Genomic DNA, 19,359 nt, shown 5'->3' on the forward strand with positions numbered 1-19,359 from the left:
AGAACGTGACAATATGTATATTCACGTATATCATAGGAAATTTTGAATAAAAAACTGTAATTCTTTGCAGGTATACTTAGAAATACAGCTTCTTTAAGACAATGGCAAAACTTTTACAGGTTATAATTCAAATTTTTTTTTCAGAAAATTATTTAGAAATGCAAATTTTAAAAATAAGTCATAAAAATGGGTAAATTTTATTTAGAATGAACCTAAATTTTGAATTCTGGTGGAAGGAATCAAGTAAGTTTAATAAAAAAAGAGATATTATAAATTCATAACATTGAAGAGCTAATTTTTTAAAAAATACTCATGCTATTTTTAAAAAACTTGCAGTGTGCCATAATTTTATTAACCTTTTATCGGACCTGTGCATTCAGTCTATTACAAACATGTACACATGCAGCATTATAATTAAAATCAATAATGTAAATCAACTGCAAAATGATTTGCAGTTTGCCATAATTTGAATCGTAGAATCGAAGTATGGAAACAAATTGACATGCCATTTTAGAAAAAGTCTGATTTTGTGTCAAAATACCTATATTAGAACAATGTTATGTTCTAATACATATGCTAAGTCGCGTTTTCGAGACATTAAAAATGCCATCTGAATTTCGTCAATCGGCTTAGTAGAACGGGAGATATAGAACTGTCCCCCCCCCCCCCCCCCCGCAGTATACAATTTTCATAACAACATTCCCTTTTTTAGGAGTGAATCATGGAACCATATAATGATTTTTGTAATGATTGATGTATAATTTTTGCTAATTGTATTAATTAATTGAAAGTTTTTCCGCCTTTTTAATACTAATGATTACTAAAATAAGAAAAGCAAATAGACATGGAAGTAAAGGATGCATTATTACAATTTCTATTGCTTAATGTACATTTTTTATGAAAGTATATTTAATCTATCTGTTAGTAATTGACATACTAAACTATTTACAAGCAATAAATGCAGTTATTAAGAATATTCTTTTTTTACTTTTTAATTGGATTGATTTAAATAAAAGTGCATTTAATCCGTGATATAGTTAATTAAATACATTAAATATTTTAAAATTAAATTTTATGTATTTTCACTTTTTAAATATGCAGAAGATATACAGCATCCCAGTGTTAGTCTAAATGAATATTCATCTGCTATCATATGAAATGTTTCACTATTCCAGCTGGGCTATCTCTATCGAAAATCTATACTGATTTGCCATATTAAACTTTAAAAGAGCTCTTTTAGGTGAGCCTCAAAATCATTTATTAATGAGCCATTTCAGATTTTTTATTTATTTATATAGTTCTTGGATTTATTTTTTCAAATTTTGCATGTATTTTTATAAATTTGTGCTTATTTTTAATTGATTTAAATTATTTTAAATGTACTACATTCTGTTTTTGTCTAACTGACATTACTTTTTTATAGGGCTCAGGTATGATAGAAGTATGTATAAGCCATTCTTTCAAGCTGAAAAGTGTATGAAAAGTTCAGATCAAATACATTATTGTGCAATTTGTAATTATTATTCCAAAAATTTGCATCATGTCCGCCGTCATATACTAACTCACACTGGAGAAAGGCCATATCAGTGTAAAGTCTGTGGTCACAAGTTTCGGCAAAAAGTACATTTGAAGGGACATATGATCATGAAACATTCTTCGCACCTTTCACAAGTTTAATTTTTTGAGATTTCTGAAAATAGAATTAATATATATTATGAAATAATTTTTTAATGACTAAACTGATTTCTAATATTTTCTTGTTTTCGATATCCAGTTGATTTGTGAAAAATATGTGCATATTTTTTTTTTTATTTTGGCAGACTAATTATTAAACATTTTTTGCATATTGTAGTTGTGCACCAATATTACCATATTTTATTTTAAAAGTATTGTGTCTGTGAACGTTAACCAAAACTTAAGGATATTCTTTTTGATTATCTTAATTTCAATCATAATTTTGTAATTTTTATTTATAGGTATGATACTTTCTAATGGTTATTCTTGAGTCATGGTACATTTGTGCATGTGGTACTATCTAATGGTGACTTTTATATTTAGATACGTAATTCACACTGCTTTTTATTTTTTAATATTGCCTTATAGATCAACATCAATAAAATGCATTTATTAGGGCTTTTCCTGGTTTTTTATTCTAAATTTGAATCGAGGAATTAAATTCTCGTATTTGTTAATGCTTTGTAAAATTTTATAAAACTGCATTAAATTTTACTGTTATCCTAAACTTTACATTTATGATGATATCCTAATAACTTTTTTGTAATAATTAAATGGAAACAATAGTTTTTTAAATTTAAATAACTATTTTCTTATGGAACCATCTTAAATTCAAAATATACGAGTATATCATTCTTTATGTTCAGATATGTATATATTGTTTAAATTTTGCCGTATGATTTAGTGGAAGTGGAAGTAGTTGCATTTCTTAACTCCTTGGGTACATTTGACATCTGAGACACGTCATTCACTTCCTCCCCCCAGAAGCGGATGATGTGTCTAAGACGTCAAACCAAAAATTAAACTCTTGGGTACATTTGACGTCTGAGAGACGTCATTCACTTGTTTTCCCTAGGAGCGGATGACGTGTCTACGTTATTTGAGGTTAGGCAGAATTCTGTTCATTTCATTGTAGCTTGTATCAGTCATAATAGAAGAGGCAATTGCAGTATTTCAGTGGACATTATTTATGATACACTGCCCCATTATGTCAAAAACAAGGAATATATTTTATGATAGTGATAGCGAAAGTGACTTTGAGAAATCTAAAGAAGAATTGTTTAGTGATCCTGAAATTGACAGTTACAATGAAATACAAAGCGAAGGTGATGAAGACGATATTGAACTAGAAAATGATGACAATTGTAGTATATATCAAGGTTACAAAGGCGCACAAGACGTCTATTGAGCGGTGATAGTGAATCTTCTCGTGAACCGGAAAATGATGATAATTGCAATATAAAACCAAGGTTTCGAAGACACACAAGACGTCTATTGAGCAGTGATAGTGAGTCTTCTTGTGAACCAGAAAACGATGACAATTTTAATATAAAACCAAGGTTTTGAAAACGCACAAGACTTCTATCGAGCAGTGATAGTGAATCTTCTCGTGAACCAGTATCAGAGGAATGGATTTAGGAAGAAGAAGAAAATGTAGCTGATATAAAAAGTTTTTCTGTAATATGTGGAATTAATCCTTTGAGCCTGCGTAGACTAGGTGATAATCCTACGCCTTTAGGTGTTTTGAAAGAAGGCTTGAATGAAGATTTTTGGGACACTATAGTAGAAGAGATGAATAGATATGCCAGACAAGGGATAGAAGAAGGTTGTGTAACAAAAAAAAAAAAAAAAAAAGTGGTTTCCTGCAAGTTCTGATGAAATGAAAGCTTATATTGCATTATGATCTTGATCAACATCAAGATGCATATGATTACATCTTGATGTCACAAATGAAGAAGCCAAAAATGCATATGTATTGGTCAAAAAAGATATGCAATAAGTACTCCAATTTTTGCCAGCACTATGGCACGCGATAGGTTTTTTTGATATTTCAAGCTTTCTGCATTTTACAAATAATGAAAAGGAAAATAAAGATGACAGAATAAGAAAGATTAGAAATATAGTGAATTACCTAAATAATAAATTTTGTTACCTTTATACTCCTGATAGTGAAGTAGCCATTGATGAATCGCAACCAAAAATTATATCCGTTCGACATGCAAATATTTTCTCAAATAAATCCGTACCCAAGGGGTTAAGTAATTTTCCGTGGGCAGCCTAGGATTTAATCCAGATTGTATTTATCAAGAAAGAAATATTTTCGCTTTTATTTTTAGAAGAATATATCTAAAGAATAAATAAACACAGTGCTTATGTGTGTTTAAAAAATTTATTACACTATAAGTAAAAATAATTCTTTAATAATCGCAAGTATAGTAAAAATCCTATCTTAGATTTAAAAATTTATATTTTTGTATATATGTCAGTTTTCTTTTCTTTATTTATTTGACTTTAATTAGTTTAAGGTTGATTAATTTTTTTTCAGTTTTTGTTAAAATTATTACCAGTTATAAAATTCTTTTATTTTTCAATATTATGTTTGGTTTTTTAAATGTAATATTCTTATTTTATCAGTTTTAAAACAGTGCATTTAGCACGTGGATTCATTACTGATTTTAATTATAATGCTGCATGTGTACATGTTTGTAATAGACTGAATGCACAGGTCCGATAAAAGGTTAATAAAATTTATTCTTATCACAAGAAATATAACAAAACTCAGAGATATTCATACAAGTGTTCAAAATATCACGTAGTAATAATAGTAGTTATCCTTCAAACTACTAAAACATTAAATAGAATGCAATTCACAGCGCAGAGAAAGCTAATCGGATCAACAATAACAACAGTAGCTAACTAACAACTGAGATGAGATATTCTCTGTCTGGCTTTTTATAGCTTTAAATCGGTCGCGAGAGACTCTAGTAATTTCTGCTTCTCAAGATTTCTCGAAAAGAGTAGAATCACGGCCACAGCTAACACAGTAGTCAACTACATTTATCAAATTACATATAAATTACCGAGATAAACTTTTATTCATTTTCATATTCATATTCACTCATATTCATTTCGTTATTTTTGCTTTTTTGGTTTATAGTTTTCTCTTAAAACTCATTTCACGCTGCACTGCGTGGGAAAATAAAACAATTCTACTAACATTAGTTATTTAAATACAAAATTCATAACAATAATCTTAACTTGTTTCACTACGAGATACTTGCTGAAGATAGGTTTCTCAGGCCTTATGCTGCTTACCTGATTAAGGAAAATCAAGACTTTCCCACTTAATTAGTGTCTATTAAATAATGATCATGATAGTATCTACTTTCAGTGACACCAAACTCAAGCAGCAAGCGTCTGAACCTCAGCTTGGGTGGGCGACCACCCATGTGACTTACGGGCTCTTCTTCCAGTGCCTTGTGTTTATCTCCTGATGAGCTTGGACTAATACGCATATGTAAATAATTTAGAAGACTGATTTTTGAAATTAATTTCACTATTTCTACTTTTATATATGTTTTGTACTGTATTTAATTGCAATTTTAGCGAGGTATTTCTCAGAAGACTCGTAACCAATGATAAGTCAGCTTGCAGCCCATGTGACAACTGGTCACACCCCTTCGCCATTAGCTCCCGCCCTTCTGGACTCACACTTCGAACTTATTCTCTTTTCAGTGCCCAAAGAGCAAACATCTGATGACAGCCGGAACACATCAAGCAGAATGCTTGATAATCTCGGCATAAGTGTAACTTGGAACTAACTTGATAATCTTAACTGTGTTGAAATCAAAGGCATAGGGTATGGGTTTGCTATTTTTTTCAAGAAAATATTTAATAATTAAATTAATCTAGAAAATGGTTTGAAACCACTCACAAATTACCAAAACCTTTTTTTGAATTTTGATGTGTAGCGAGAAGGAATTGTTGCTGATATCGGCGATTCTCCTGAAAAACTCTGGTCTGTGAACAACTGATTTTCCTAATATCATTTATTATTTAATATTTTCATTTAAATTTAGCCACAGGCTAAACCGTTTTTTAACCTTTGCTTATTTTCCAAGGTGCCAGCTCAACTGTCTTGCCGTGTTTAATTATAACATGGTCCTAGAAAGTAGATTATTCATTTATTTCTAACTTAAATGTGAATCATTTATGCTGCATTTGCAGTCAGTTTAAGAAATTAAACATATTGGTATCTCAGTATACATCCGCTTTGAAATACGTCCTGTTTGGGCACGAAAATTTTTGTCTTGAATATGACTGGTGTTCAGTGAAGCACGACTGCGCGCATTGCATTTATTTGCCTTTTTCCAGACAAAGATATGACTGCCTAGTTCTTCTGTTGCTGCTATTCAGTAAACAACCTGCGTTGTAACTTTGAATTTTCAAATGATTCTGTGTTTTTTTGCTTACATTTTTTATAAATTCATTAAAGAGTTAGGAAAGCTAACGAAAAGAGTCAAGCGACAAGAAAATTATTAGGATCACCATGGAGGTGAAAAAAAGATATTGTTGAAAAGTATAAAGCTGGCATGCGTATCCAATAGCTATTGCATACCGCATGCCGGGTACGATGTCTACGATCGTGAAGAACAAAGATGCTTTTAAATCAACAGAGGTTGCGAAGAGAGTGAAATTGATTACCCCCTTCCCCGAAAAAAGGTCAGAGACGTTAGAACATGTTGAAAAAAATTGCTTTTGATCTGGATAGCAAGAAACATGTATCACGGTATCTTGTGCAGTAATTCCTTTACGTACAGTGTATATTTCACACGTTTGATTTGTGTTTTAGTATTTAAGCAATGTTATAATAATAATAATAATGGTATTTTTTAATGAGAATGGATTAATCATTTTTCCTTTATTTCCTACTGAAAAAGTCATGTAGTAAGCTGGTGTGCAAAACTTAAGGAACAATGTAAAAATTTAGCAGATAGCCATGAAATTGCAGAAAAGGAGGTCTGCAGATCAGTACAATGAACACGTCAGTCAGTAGAAACATTTTATGCATGCAAATATCAGGAACGAAACGTCAGAGGTGACGTGAGCGTACACAAAACGCGTGATGTCGGCACGCGGAGCTCAACAATAGAATAAAAGGAAGGACGGAGACGCAATTCAACATATTCGCTGCAAGTGCCAGTGAGTCAATTCGTGAAATATGGCTAGAAGAAATCACCTAGACGACTTCATACGTGGAAGAATGATCGGAAAGCTGGAGGAGGAGCATACTGTCACTAGTGTAGCTGCAGAGTTTGAAATCAATGAAAGTGTCTTTCGCGTGCTTGGAAAGTGTTCCAAACCACAGGTACAGCTGTTAGAAAGGTTGGTGGTGGCCGCCCAAGGACGACAGCTGCAGGGGATGACCAATATATCGTCCTGCATGCGAAAAGAGGCCGACAGCAGTCAGCAAGCGCCATTGCTCAGCAACTCTGTACAGCAACGGGGCGACAAGTGTCGCGGTTTACTGTGGCCAGACGCCTTCACAAAGGGGGCCTATTCGCCTGCCGTCCTGAACGCTGCCTCCCGTTGAAAGTTGGCCACCGTTTACAGTGGTGCAGAGAGCACAAAAACTGGACAACTGATCAATGGAGTCGTGTCCTCTTTATGGATGAGAGTCAGTTCAGTATCAGAAGCGATTCTCAATGCGTTTTGGTTTGGAGAGAGGTCAGAACCCGGTTTTATTCCAGTAACATGAAGGAAAGACACCGTAACGGTGGTCCTGGAGTTCTTGTCTGGGCAGGCATTATGCTGAACGGGCAAACTGAGCTCCACGTTTTTGACAGAGGGTCTGTAACCGGGGATCGCTATTGTGAGGAGGTACTCCTTCCCCATGTGCGTCTGTTCCGAGGTGCCATTGGCCCAGACTTAATTTTTATGGATGACAATGCACGCCCACATCGGACTCTTGCTATTGAGGAGCTACTGGAAAGTAAAGATATCACTCAAATGGATTGGAATTCCCCAGATTTAAATCCCATCAGACATGTGTGGGATGCTTTGGGGAGACGCACTGAAGCACACGCTTACATCCTCCGAAGAACACCCAACAACTTAAACAGATGCTGATTGAGGAATGGGCACTCCTACCGCAAAAAATGTTGCACCAGCTGGTTCTGAGTATGCGGAGACCATGCGAAGCAACCATTGCAGTGAGGGGAGGGCATATTCCATATTAAGGAAGATCTGCCTTGTTGTTCTTCTTCTTGGATAGACAATCATGAGTCACGATACTATGCGTTCAATAAAGCTTGTTTTTGTTTGATTCCATACCTTATTCATTCCTTTTCAGCTCCGATGCTTTCATCATCCTTTACGTACATAATATTCTCCTTCATTTCTGCATTTCATGTCTCTCAGTTGATTTCTCATGGAGTTATGGCAAAAAACCCTGCTGTTAAGTTTTGCACACTAGTGTATATGTCCAAGTATCTGGAACGGATTAATGAATGGCATATACCTAGGTAACACTCTAATTGAATGTTCACTGTTAGCCCCTTTCCTAATCTAATTTTTATTTAATTATTACCTTTTGATATATATATAGATATAGCCATTAATTAATTATGAAATGGTAAACATGTCACAGAAAAATTATTTTCCTTATTGAAAGGCCAGATTTTAATAGAATTTAGTAACGGTGAATGCTATAGAATCAAATAGGTAAATACTCAATATGTTAAGTAAAGACTGTAAAGATTATAGGTTCTGTGTGAAATGTTAAATCAACAGTTTCTATATTCTATAATAAAATCAAAGGAATAGTTGATAAAGTATATCTGGGATGGATTTTGAATTTATAAAATATAATAAAAAATATATCTGGTATCGATTTTGATTTTATAATATAATATATAAACTAAGAAATGACTTACTAAACTGACTAGTCCAGTAAAGAATAGAGTGCTTTGCAAAAATGAAAGGAAAAAAAAAGTAGTTTGGGAAATGGGACAAATTTTTAATGTATCCTTTTATAGGAAATTAGGGATATGTATATCATATTTAGACTAATGATTCAAGGTGTTTCTTTTTCCCCCTTCTTACAGTAATATAGTCTAGGCCTTTTTATTAGAGGAAAATTATTTTCTCATTGCTGCAGCTTATATTATCTGTTTACTGAAATTTCAAAGTTATACTGCATGTTCCAAAAACCTTGTTGATAAATGCTTCATTTTCTGTTTGATTCCAAGTGTTACCCCATTTTGATATAAAACTCGCCAGTTTCGAGTGTATTGCTTTTTGGTTTGCATATGCCTTGAAGTAGGTTGTGCTTTAATTGAAAATTAGAAATTTAAAAGTCTGTTGTCAGTTTGTTCCAATTAAGTTTATAAGTTTAATTCTTTATATATATATATATAAACCAATAATTTATAAAAGTAAAAAGTTTCATTTACCATCTCCAAGGAACAGAAATTCAGTTAAAACCATCAAAACACTGCCCTCCAAAAGTTAAGGGACAGCACGTTTTTCAAAGCTCACCATTACAATAATATCAGTAACGTTTAATTTCACAGTTCATATGCATGACAGTAACGAAGTTTAAGATAATATACGCAAAAACAATGGCTACTACTTTTATTTTATAGAACTGAATATTTATATAGGAGTTTGAGAAAAAATGCAAAAATCGTAATTTTTGTTCACGATTATTCATCGAGTTTAAAGTTTATTCGCACTAACATACAAAGTTCTAAGAAGAAAAGGAATTAATCTTCAGTTGTTATTACAGTTTCGTGGAAAATATCCAGAAGTCGTTTTCCCGATTCTTTGAGGTGGCGGGCAATTGGATGAATGGAAACGGGAATGTCAGAAGCTGATGCTGCGATAGACGTCTCATTATCTCTCGTAGCGTGCTCCACCGACCATGGAATCAGTTTAAATCCTAGGAGTTTGTATCTAAAAAACATGTTCCAGGCAGACCTAGAATGACTACACCTGCGGGAGACCTTATTTAGGACTAACATTACTGTGCCTCAACTTATGGCAGATCATTTAGTGGCAACAGGGACAAGAATCTCAGGTACTACAGTGCGCCTACACAATAAAGGTCTGTGTGCAAGATGACCAGTTGTTTGTATCCCCTTGACCCGAGGACACAGAGGTGCACGTTCATGTTGGACAAGAGAACACGTCTCCTGGACCAGTCAACAATGGGCGTCTGTTCTCTTCACAAACGAGTCCAGGTTCACATTGGGGAGTGATTAAAGTTGTCAGCTGATCTGGAGGGAACAACGCACCAGATACAACCTATCCCATATTGTAGAAAGACATAATTACTGAAGTGGTGGAATAATGGTTTTGGCTGGTATCTCTCTCGTGGTCACACTGAACTGCGTGTGTTCCAAGGAGGAACTTTGACCGGTGTGAGATATTGAAACGAAATCCTTGATCAATATGTTCGCCCATATTGTCCTGGATTTCTTCTGATTGACGACAATGCGTGACCACACCGAGCTTGGGTTGCTGAAGAATATCTTGAGGGTCACGGTATGAAGCGGATAGAATGGCCAGTGCAGTCCCAGACCTGAATCCGATACAGCATCTTTGGGAGACAGGTTGCTGCTTTAAATCCTCCTCCAATGTTCGTAGATGAGCTTGAATAAGGATTACTCAGTGTCTGGTCCTTGCTTCCCATTTCGCTGAACGACAGTTTAACTGAGAGCATGGAACGTCGCTGCCGCCAATGTATTGCAGCTAGGAGTGGCTGCATTTCTTATTAGAGTCCAATTTTGCAATGTTACCACCCCATTTTTCCTTAAAAATCTGTGGTATACTGTTTCTCAAAAACTGAATTTATTTGCCGAGAGTGCAATTTTTTGTTGTAATTTATGTTTGTATTGAACTTTAGAAACATTCTATGTCGCATTCATTAAAGAACTGTTTAGTGAACATGCATTTTAAATTTCTTGTTTCTATGTTGCTTCATTCTCAAATTAGACGAAAAAAAAAAAAAAAAAAAAAAAAAAAAAAAAAAAAAAAAAAAAAAAACATGCTGTTCCTTAACTTTTGGAGGGCAATGTATATTAATTTGTATGTGATAATAATATCTATAACTGTTTAAATTCTTTTTATTGCAGTGTTTTGATATTATGCATTTATTTATTTAATTATTTTCTCCTTTTAGGGTTTATTTTATATTTATAGCCGCATGTTTTATATATTAAGTGTTTGTTTCATGTATGAAGTTTTTGATCTGTCGGTTCTGAATGTGGCAATGGTGAGATTTTAAAAACAACTCAAGTAAAGCACAAGTTATAAGCAAATAACATTCTTTACGAGCCTTCTCGATTTATTTTTCCTGCAATTTTAGAAGCTTTTGCTACACGAGAACCGTGCTCGTATTACTCTGTATGAATACTACTTCGAGAGTTCGGGGCATAATTACCTTTCAAGAACTTGAGCCTCACAAGTTATTTCTCAGCCGCTTGATAGAAGCGCAACATGCTTCATAGCCTAGCTCAGCAGCTTTCACTTTTCGTCTTATTGGTCACGCTCTTCCGTGATTATCTTATTATTACCAACGCCTTGGGGCATAATTCTCAGAAACGTGTTTAATACTAGGACAGTAACATGCTACTTGCGCTATGTGATCAGTTGGAGGAGATTAATTTTTCACGAACTATACCTCTCTGATGCAACACTCGTAAATTTATGCGATCTGGGCTTTGTTGAAGAGTGGTGGTACTAAAGGTTTTCAATTTTTGTTTAGATGGTGCATGTTACTCAAAAGATTGAGAACTGCTGGTCTAGACTGCAGTTAGACGTTAACTTCTGATAATTAGACTAGTGAGAAGAATCTCTTCTATCCCCACAATTCCTTTTGGACTGCTATATATTCCAGATGTAAATATTGTATGTATAAATATTTTTTTATCAAGAGCTCTTTACTCTTACTTTTAAGAGTAGTTTTGTACTGGTAACTAAATGTATATATAATGTGAATTTTATAACTGATCCATGAAATTCGCTCTTTAGGGTGTCATTATTTTCAGTAACTTGTGTCTCACAAGTTACGTCACAGGCGCATCACAGAAGCTGGACATGCTTTAGAGATCAGCTCGACGGTTTTCGCTTTTCGCCATATTAGCGACGCTGTTGCGTGATTATCTTATTATTGCCAACACCTTAAGCCATAATTTTCAAAAGCGTGTAACATGCCCACTTCACTGTGTAATCAATGATAGGACGAGCTGTGGGTATCTGGGTTATTTGAAATGTGACGGTTTGTATTTTTGTAGCTCTCAGCTGGTGAAGCAGTACGCCTGCCTCGCAATCTGGATTTTATATACAATAACTCAAAGGCCGAATGATGATAAACGTTCGGAACTCTCAGATGATGAAGTAATCGACTCGACAAGGATAATTACTGAAAAATTAAACTGAAATTTTCAAGAAATGAATCAGTTTTCAAAGCTAAGAAAAAGATAGGAAATAAGACTAGCCGAAATGAAACAAAGCAGAAAGAAAATTATTCGTAGTATACTAGCAGCAATAATGGTAGAATACGAAGGAATGAAGTAAATAATAAATGAACTTAGAATGGCAGAATTAAATTAAAATTCATTCCCGAAAACTACCATTATGCGAGACAATCTGTGAGATGCAATCTTAAATATCGGGGACTTGATGAAGAAGATATTAAAATGGAGACAAAAAATTTAGGGCAAAAGACAGAAGACAGTGGTAGCAGAAGAAGAGTCTAAGAAAACTACAAATAATAATGAAAACATATAAACAGTAATGAAAACCTCCCAAAATATCTTGAAAACTCATAGTAGAAGACTTCTATAAACATCCGAAAAATGAAACTGGTTCTAAAACTAAGAAAAGGAAAAGAACTATATCGGCTAAAAAGGAAGAAGCGATGAATCGCAAAATTCCTCTAATGTAATCGAACCTATATATCCAATAAAAAATTATTATTCCGTGGCGCGACAAGTGGCAGAGCTTCCCGAAAATGCAGCGCTAATTGTATATTCAGCACATAGCTAAAATAAGTGAAAGGAACAGAGAGAAATAGTAGCAAAAGCGAACACAGGAGTTGCTGGATTGTTATTATGGAGAAGTATTCCAAACTGAATGAAGCCGAGATGGAAACTCGTAGTGAAGCAAAGGAACATGAAGCAGAAATGGAAAACTGTATCTTTAGGTCACTCAGAGGTCATCCACACTCCAGAAGAAAATACAAAAAGAGCAAGGCAAAATAAATTTTCTCTCCGAAGTGAACAACAGCTTCAATATGAGACTAGCAATGAACAAGAATACAAAATTAGAAAATTTCACAAATAGTCATAATAGAACTGGACATTGACTAGTGCAGCATAGGAAGAGAACTCTTAAAATTTACATGATTACCACAGAGTACAAGACAGTCTAAAAAGAAAATATCCCCTTTCATATCTATTGGAGATGAAATGATAAGACAGAAGATGACGATATTGAAAAGAATTCGCCATGCTGTCCCAGAGGAAGTTATAAAGATCGATTTAGCTGCAAGAAAATTCCCTATCATCCAAGTGAAGCAGTGTACAAAGAAACATGAAAAAGTAATAAAAAAAAAAAAAAAAAAAAAAAAAAAAAAAAAAAAAAAAAAAAACTGCCGATATTCTTTCTTGAACATGAACGAAATGAAGCTGGACTTAACTTATTTAACTGGACTTGAATATTTAACCTTAATAATAACATTATGAGCATCAACGTTTTAATCGAAGAATTCAATCCCGAAAAGAAATGGCTAACTCAATGCTTTATTTGCCAAATATTTGGCCACACGCAGCACATATGGTTTAATGTAATTCATTCCGTTATATGCAAGTACAACCGCAGAATTGCGGAGTGCCAGTTCTAAGAAGAAAATCCTGTATGTCTATTCTGCCGTGAACCTTATGATGGGATGGCCAAAATATGTAAAGAATTTGCAAAAACCTGTGAAGCAGAGAACTAGAAACATCCAGTAGCCAGATAAAAGTTTCCCAACTTGGCCAAGAAATCAGACGAAAATATTTCCACCCAGCAACCGCGAAGAATACTACAGATGAAAATCAGCAACCTGAAATAAACTTTTTCGTCATCATAGGGAAACTTATAGCCTTAATTAAAGGAACCGTTAAAGCCAAATTATTAGCGCATATCCTATATGTAATCCTGAAAGCGGCTGAAAATTTTTGTAAATTTCAGCGAGCAAGAATAATTTTGTGGATTTAATTGAAAAGATTAATATCAGCTTGAATAGTCTATCTGGTTTTCGCTCATACGGCAAGGACTGCTTTGTGATACAGAGCAAAATGGTCGGGCGATCCTGATTGTAGCTGGAATCGTTCTATTTAATTTTGATGATATCTGAGAGAGTTCCTGCCTAATCTCATCCATTATTTTCGCCACATCGGCGGAGCTCTTCGTGCTCAATTTTTTAATTTTTTTTTTTTTTTTTTACCTCCAACACCTCTTAGGGCGCAATTCCTTCTTATTTATGCTGTATGCCCTTCAAATCACCGTAGACTGGTCCGACAAGTCTACGGTCTCTGTCGGACAAGTTGTTTAAGTGTTCTTTAAATTGCGATAGAAAGTTTACTGTCAAAGTGATTTCGATATGGACAATATTTTTCACGCATTAAGCGAGAGTTGCTTAATTTCTTCGTTTTCCTTGAGCTATTCGTAGTTATTTATTATGCTGTGCATAGGTAAATTTTATAACAGATCGTGTATTTCTTAGTGTTTATCTGGAATCATCATTTAGAAAGAGATCAACGAAACCGTAACCCGCAACAATTGTCGAAGTAAGATTTCTTTGAATGCTGATAGTCAGGAAGATGGAAAAACAGTTGAAAGCCGCAAATAGAGAGCACAATAGCAGAGAGTTCTGCTAAAATGAAGACGGATGTGAAGAAGCCCATCGAAGCAAATGTCGCTGAAATGAGGGAGGTGAATATGCTGCAGACATCTACAAGTCGAAAAATGTTCAGCTATTGAAGTCTCAGTTGATGCATTAGATCTATAGTCTGGAGAAGCATTTCTCAAGGATTATCGCCCTACAAGAGAGACCCTTCAAGAATTGGCGGCTGATATTGAAAAATTAACGCATCTAACATTTCCAGATTGCGGGTGGGAAATTAAAGACGCTGATTTTGCAATATTTTATGGATGCTCTTGGAGATCCCGCTATACAACAAAAAATCCGAATAACTGTTGATAAAGATTTTAAAAGCGCTTTACTGCATGGGAGGAAAATAGAGACTGCACAGAATGCCAGTAGAAAATCCCATTGGCCAAGGGGTATCATCCGTACGGAGGACACAATACTGAAAGTGATCACAGAGCTCATGAAAAATTTGAAGGCGGTGAGAGTAACGAAGGTGATATAGAACACCAACAATAATACTAAAATGTTGGAATTGTAATAGAGAAAGGTATTTACGGAAACATTGTCTTTTGCCTCCAGCTCCAGACTCAAAAGTATTTCAAAAGGACAAAGAAAACTAATAAGGGGCCATATCGATGGGCAGAGGTTGCCGTTTGTAGGAAGTGTCTTATTCAACTTTCTTCAAAAATCTTTACTTCATGCGGAGATCAAGCGCTGTGCGTTGAAGGAAAAATCAGAGATTTCTCATCTTACCCGATAATAGACACCGAAACGAGCGTGAACATTCTGCGAGCTCATATAATTAGGCGTTTAAACTGGTACCATGTGGATACGATTCCATCTTTAAATCTACAGACTCTGAACGAGAAGAAAATGCCAGTATACGGAAAAGTGAATGTATACATCAAGTTCGCATTTTGTATATAAGCACGCAGCCTATGTGGCTGATATAACAGATCTGTGCATCCTTGGAATTAACTTTTAAAAAGATACGTATTTTGATGTCAAAAATAATGAATTGCTCTTGTGTAATGAAGAAATACTAAAGTTTGGAGTGGTGAAAATAAAATAAGCTACTTAGATAATTGCTGATGATAATATTACTATCCCTCCTAGAACGAAATGTCTTGTCATCGGTGCAGTGAAAGCTTACGAGAACCTGCACATGGAAATTACTTATTTCCCCCAAAAAGATGCATTCGAAGTGAGTTTTAATTGCAGCTGCATATTTGATTGCCCACAAGAAAAAGTAGGCATCAGTTTGTTTCTCAAGTAAATATAATTAAAACATTAAACATAAATTTTTGTCATAACTGTTTTAAAAAATTTATCATGTAAGAAACATTAAATCATTAATGGCATTCTTTCTGTAAACATAATTTTAAAATGTATTCCAGTATATTTAATTTTATGTAATATTTTGTCAGGTTGATATATAAAATAACTTGGAAATATATGTGTGTGTGTGTGTGTGTGTGTGTGTGTGTACATACATATAAAGTAAATGAATCTTGAAAACATAAAATAATGTAACATTACTATGTATAATTTTATTGAATATTAGTATTTGAAATGATGCATTAATTTAAACCTCTGCACTCTTAAAATTATTTTTTAAGATGCATAGTTATTAGTTCAACATTTTATCTGGCGGTTTTTTTCACTAATGTAAAATTTATTTTTTTAATATCCTAATTTTTAAAAATAATATTCATTATCAGGGCTGACTAGTGTCTGAGAAAAAAAATTCACAGCATGCTTTGTTTCCGAGGCTGCAACCAAATTGTTTCACCTTAACCATGGGGAATTTAAAGGCAAGATTAACATTCTCCTTTCCTTCCTTTTCAAAACCCGAAAAAATACGTATACATTTATTTAAATTTAGATTTTCTTAATGTGTTTTATAAATTAAACAAGGAAAAGTATAGAAAATATTGATAAATATAAAAACTTGAAAAAAAGTAGTTTTTTTTTAATGTTCATGAACTAAAAGCATTTAACAGGTAAATAAAAGCTGGCCAAATTTCCACCTCCGCCTGAAACTATGAAATTCCTTTTTGAGTGGAGAACCCACTGGCTTAAAGACTTGTTATTGTTACAAATTAAGAGATAGTAACAATTGTTCTTCATGTTCTGCCTCAAATTTGTATTTGTATTTCAAAACCACTTTAATTTTGAAATTATAAATCTGTACATTCGTTCACAAATTTCGGTCAGTTTTGTCATTTGTTTCTGTTTTCTAAAACTTGAATATATATCTGTATTTTTGTGTGCTTAGGTAAATTATTTGTTATTTAACTTAATCTAGTATTTTTAACCCTGTGATATAAAACTATTTTCCCCCTCTTTGCAGGTTCAACAATTAAAAATTCACATATGTATCAAGCTTTCTTTAGAACTGAGAAGTTATCTGTGGGAATAAACCTCTACCATTGTTTATTTTGTAAATACACTTCCAGATACCTAACTAATGTGCGCCGCCATATTTTAATTCACACTGGACAGAAACCATATCAGTGTGAAATATGTGGTGTAAAATTTAGACAGAAGGAACATTTAAAAGGCCATGTTTTCATGAAGCATAATGTTAAATTTGGACAATAAGACTGCCAACATTTTAATTTCAAGTTACGGTCATTCCTCAAAATGTGTTAACTGCAGACATCTCTTACTACCGTATTATTCGAACGCACCTTCGAAAAACTGATTAAAATTTGAGTAGCATTTTAGATTTAGAAAAGAGGCGATACGTATTATAAACTGGAATAAGAAGATTCTAAAAGAAATTAATGCAGAATTATATGTCATTCCTAATGGTCTGACATATCAGTTGCAGCCTCTAAACTGAGTGATAAACCATTTAAAGCTTTTATATGGAAAGAGCAGAACGAATGGTTAGCGAAATAAAGATTGACACGGCCGACAAGATGTCTGCTCCGTGGTGGAAAATCGTGGAAAGCTATAAAGAAAAAACTACGAAACCTTTTTAAAAATGTAATAATTAACACATTGGAGTGTACCTAAGGTAATAGATATAGTTTTGGAAAAATTAGTAATAATTCGTTAAGTGACAGTAACAAAATACTTAAAGATGAATTGAATGTTGATGAGACAAGTAATGATAATATTTTTTTTTAAAAATTAAAAGTTTGTAAATATTTAATGGAATAAAATATTTTTTCTTAAGAATGTCTCATAAATTTGAAGTGCATCTTCTAAAAAAATTACATTTACTTCGATATATTTTTATCATGCTATATATGTTAGTACATTACGTGTTATTTAGCATGACATTTACGTGTTGTTGCATTTAATTTTTGCAAAATCTCATATTTATTTTTGTAAAACTATTTTAATATTCTGCGCTCCTAGTATTTAATCAAATGGTATTTTAAATAGCGCGTTTCATGAAATTTTGAAGTTTAATCTGATACTCTCTTTCTGTTTAAGAGATTATTTCATTACTAGCTCGAAAAGCCTGTTAGTCTAGAACAGTGTTTCTTAACCTTTCTAGCGAGTCGCATCCCATTGAATCTGAAAATATATCTTTGCACCCCATGGATAAATGTGTTTTAATTTTTTTTAGTCTAGAAAATTTCATTTTTTGCGAAACTTATTGTTTATTGAAAAACATTGTACATTTTATATGAATACAAAACAATATTTTTATTAATGACTAGTCTGTTGTTGTTCATTATTATACTGGCGAAGCGAGGTTCCTTTCTTGAAAGACATACACGTAAGTCATCACTTGCATTTAAGCGATTTCTCGCTTTAGTTTCTATATGCAAAAGCGATGAAAATCCAATTTTGCACAATAGGTGGTAGAGTAACTGCAGTGCTCCGTTCGCCAACTCTGGATAACGTTGTAACTGTGAACACCAGAATAGTTGCAATTCTAATCGTTCGAATTTCATTTGAACATGTCCACTTGCTCGCATTTCAATAAGTTGATCTTTTTTCAGATAACTATCATCCATCAAATTTAAGTCAAATAGAAATAGATCCAGTATCCATCTCTGAGTTTTGGTAATATTTCCGGTAGAAAAATATCCATTGAATGTCTCAAATGTATTACAATGTCGGGTATAATTGTATTCTTTTCATTTTTCGCAGTAACAGAATCGAGCAAGGGAAAGTTTGCAAAATTCCCTTTTGGTGAAAATGTGCTTTAGCCCACTGCTTGGCGATTTTTTGAAAATCGCCAGTAAAATCTCAGAATGCCATGCATAAACAAAGTTGCGAAGGCGGAGCTATGTGACGTTCATAAATGTGTAGGACTAAGATTGTGACGTCACAATGTATTCTCTACAGATGTAGAAATAAGTATACTAAATTTTTTGTATTTCAAACTATTATAATACGGTAAGTGAATTGTAACAGTTATTAAAACTGTAAACAACGTCACAGTCTCTCATACAGGGTGAATATTTTTAAGCTTTAGTATTTCTACAAATAAAAACAGATTTTTTAAAATTTTAATTTCATATTGCGGAACATTTTAACTTTATCATCTTTACAAAATTACCTTATTGCTACGTAACGACCAGGGATAAATAGAAGGGCTAGGTCATTCCTTTGATCGACTCCTCGCCGAGGCGAGCCTCATGGAGGGGGGAACCGGAAGTAATCTGACGTGTTTCTGTTGCACCTGCTCTGATTTCGCGCCTTTAAAACTGTAGTTTAATTCAGTTGCGAGACGATTTTCTGGAGGTCGCATATCCCAACTTAATTTTAATCATACATATTTGTTTTCTAACAATGCAAATATTTAAAATAATTTGTGTGTATATATATATAGTTTTAGTCTGCTTTCCTTTCAAATTCTATATTTAAAGTATCCTTTATGAATTATGGCTTCTTGTGCTGTAGCAACGTGCCGTAACACTTATAGAAATACGAAAGGAAGAGATATTGTATTTCAT

The 19,359-nt window shown here is 33.6% G+C and overlaps 1 long non-coding RNA gene across 2 annotated transcripts in view; it reads left to right on the forward strand.

The window, feature by feature from the left end:
* Positions 1–18,051, forward strand: part of LOC118202438 (uncharacterized) — a 43,662-nt gene extending 25,611 nt beyond the window's left edge. Inside the window, exons 5-7 of one of the 2 annotated variants that reach the window (XR_015039548.1) lie at positions 1,424–5,032; positions 5,122–5,374; positions 16,156–18,041. This is a non-coding gene — a long non-coding RNA (uncharacterized LOC118202438). Of the gene's footprint in view, positions 1–1,423; positions 5,033–5,121; positions 5,375–16,155 lie in introns of both variants that reach the window. The other variant, XR_015039547.1, reaches the window with a different exon arrangement.
* The last annotated feature ends 1,308 nt before the right edge of the window (positions 18,052–19,359 follow it).

Source organism: Stegodyphus dumicola, chromosome 2 (genome assembly GCF_044657685.1).
Source record: "Stegodyphus dumicola isolate Sdum_Otavi_A_Nest chromosome 2, ASM4465768v1".
NCBI lineage: Eukaryota > Metazoa > Arthropoda > Arachnida > Araneae > Eresidae > Stegodyphus > Stegodyphus dumicola.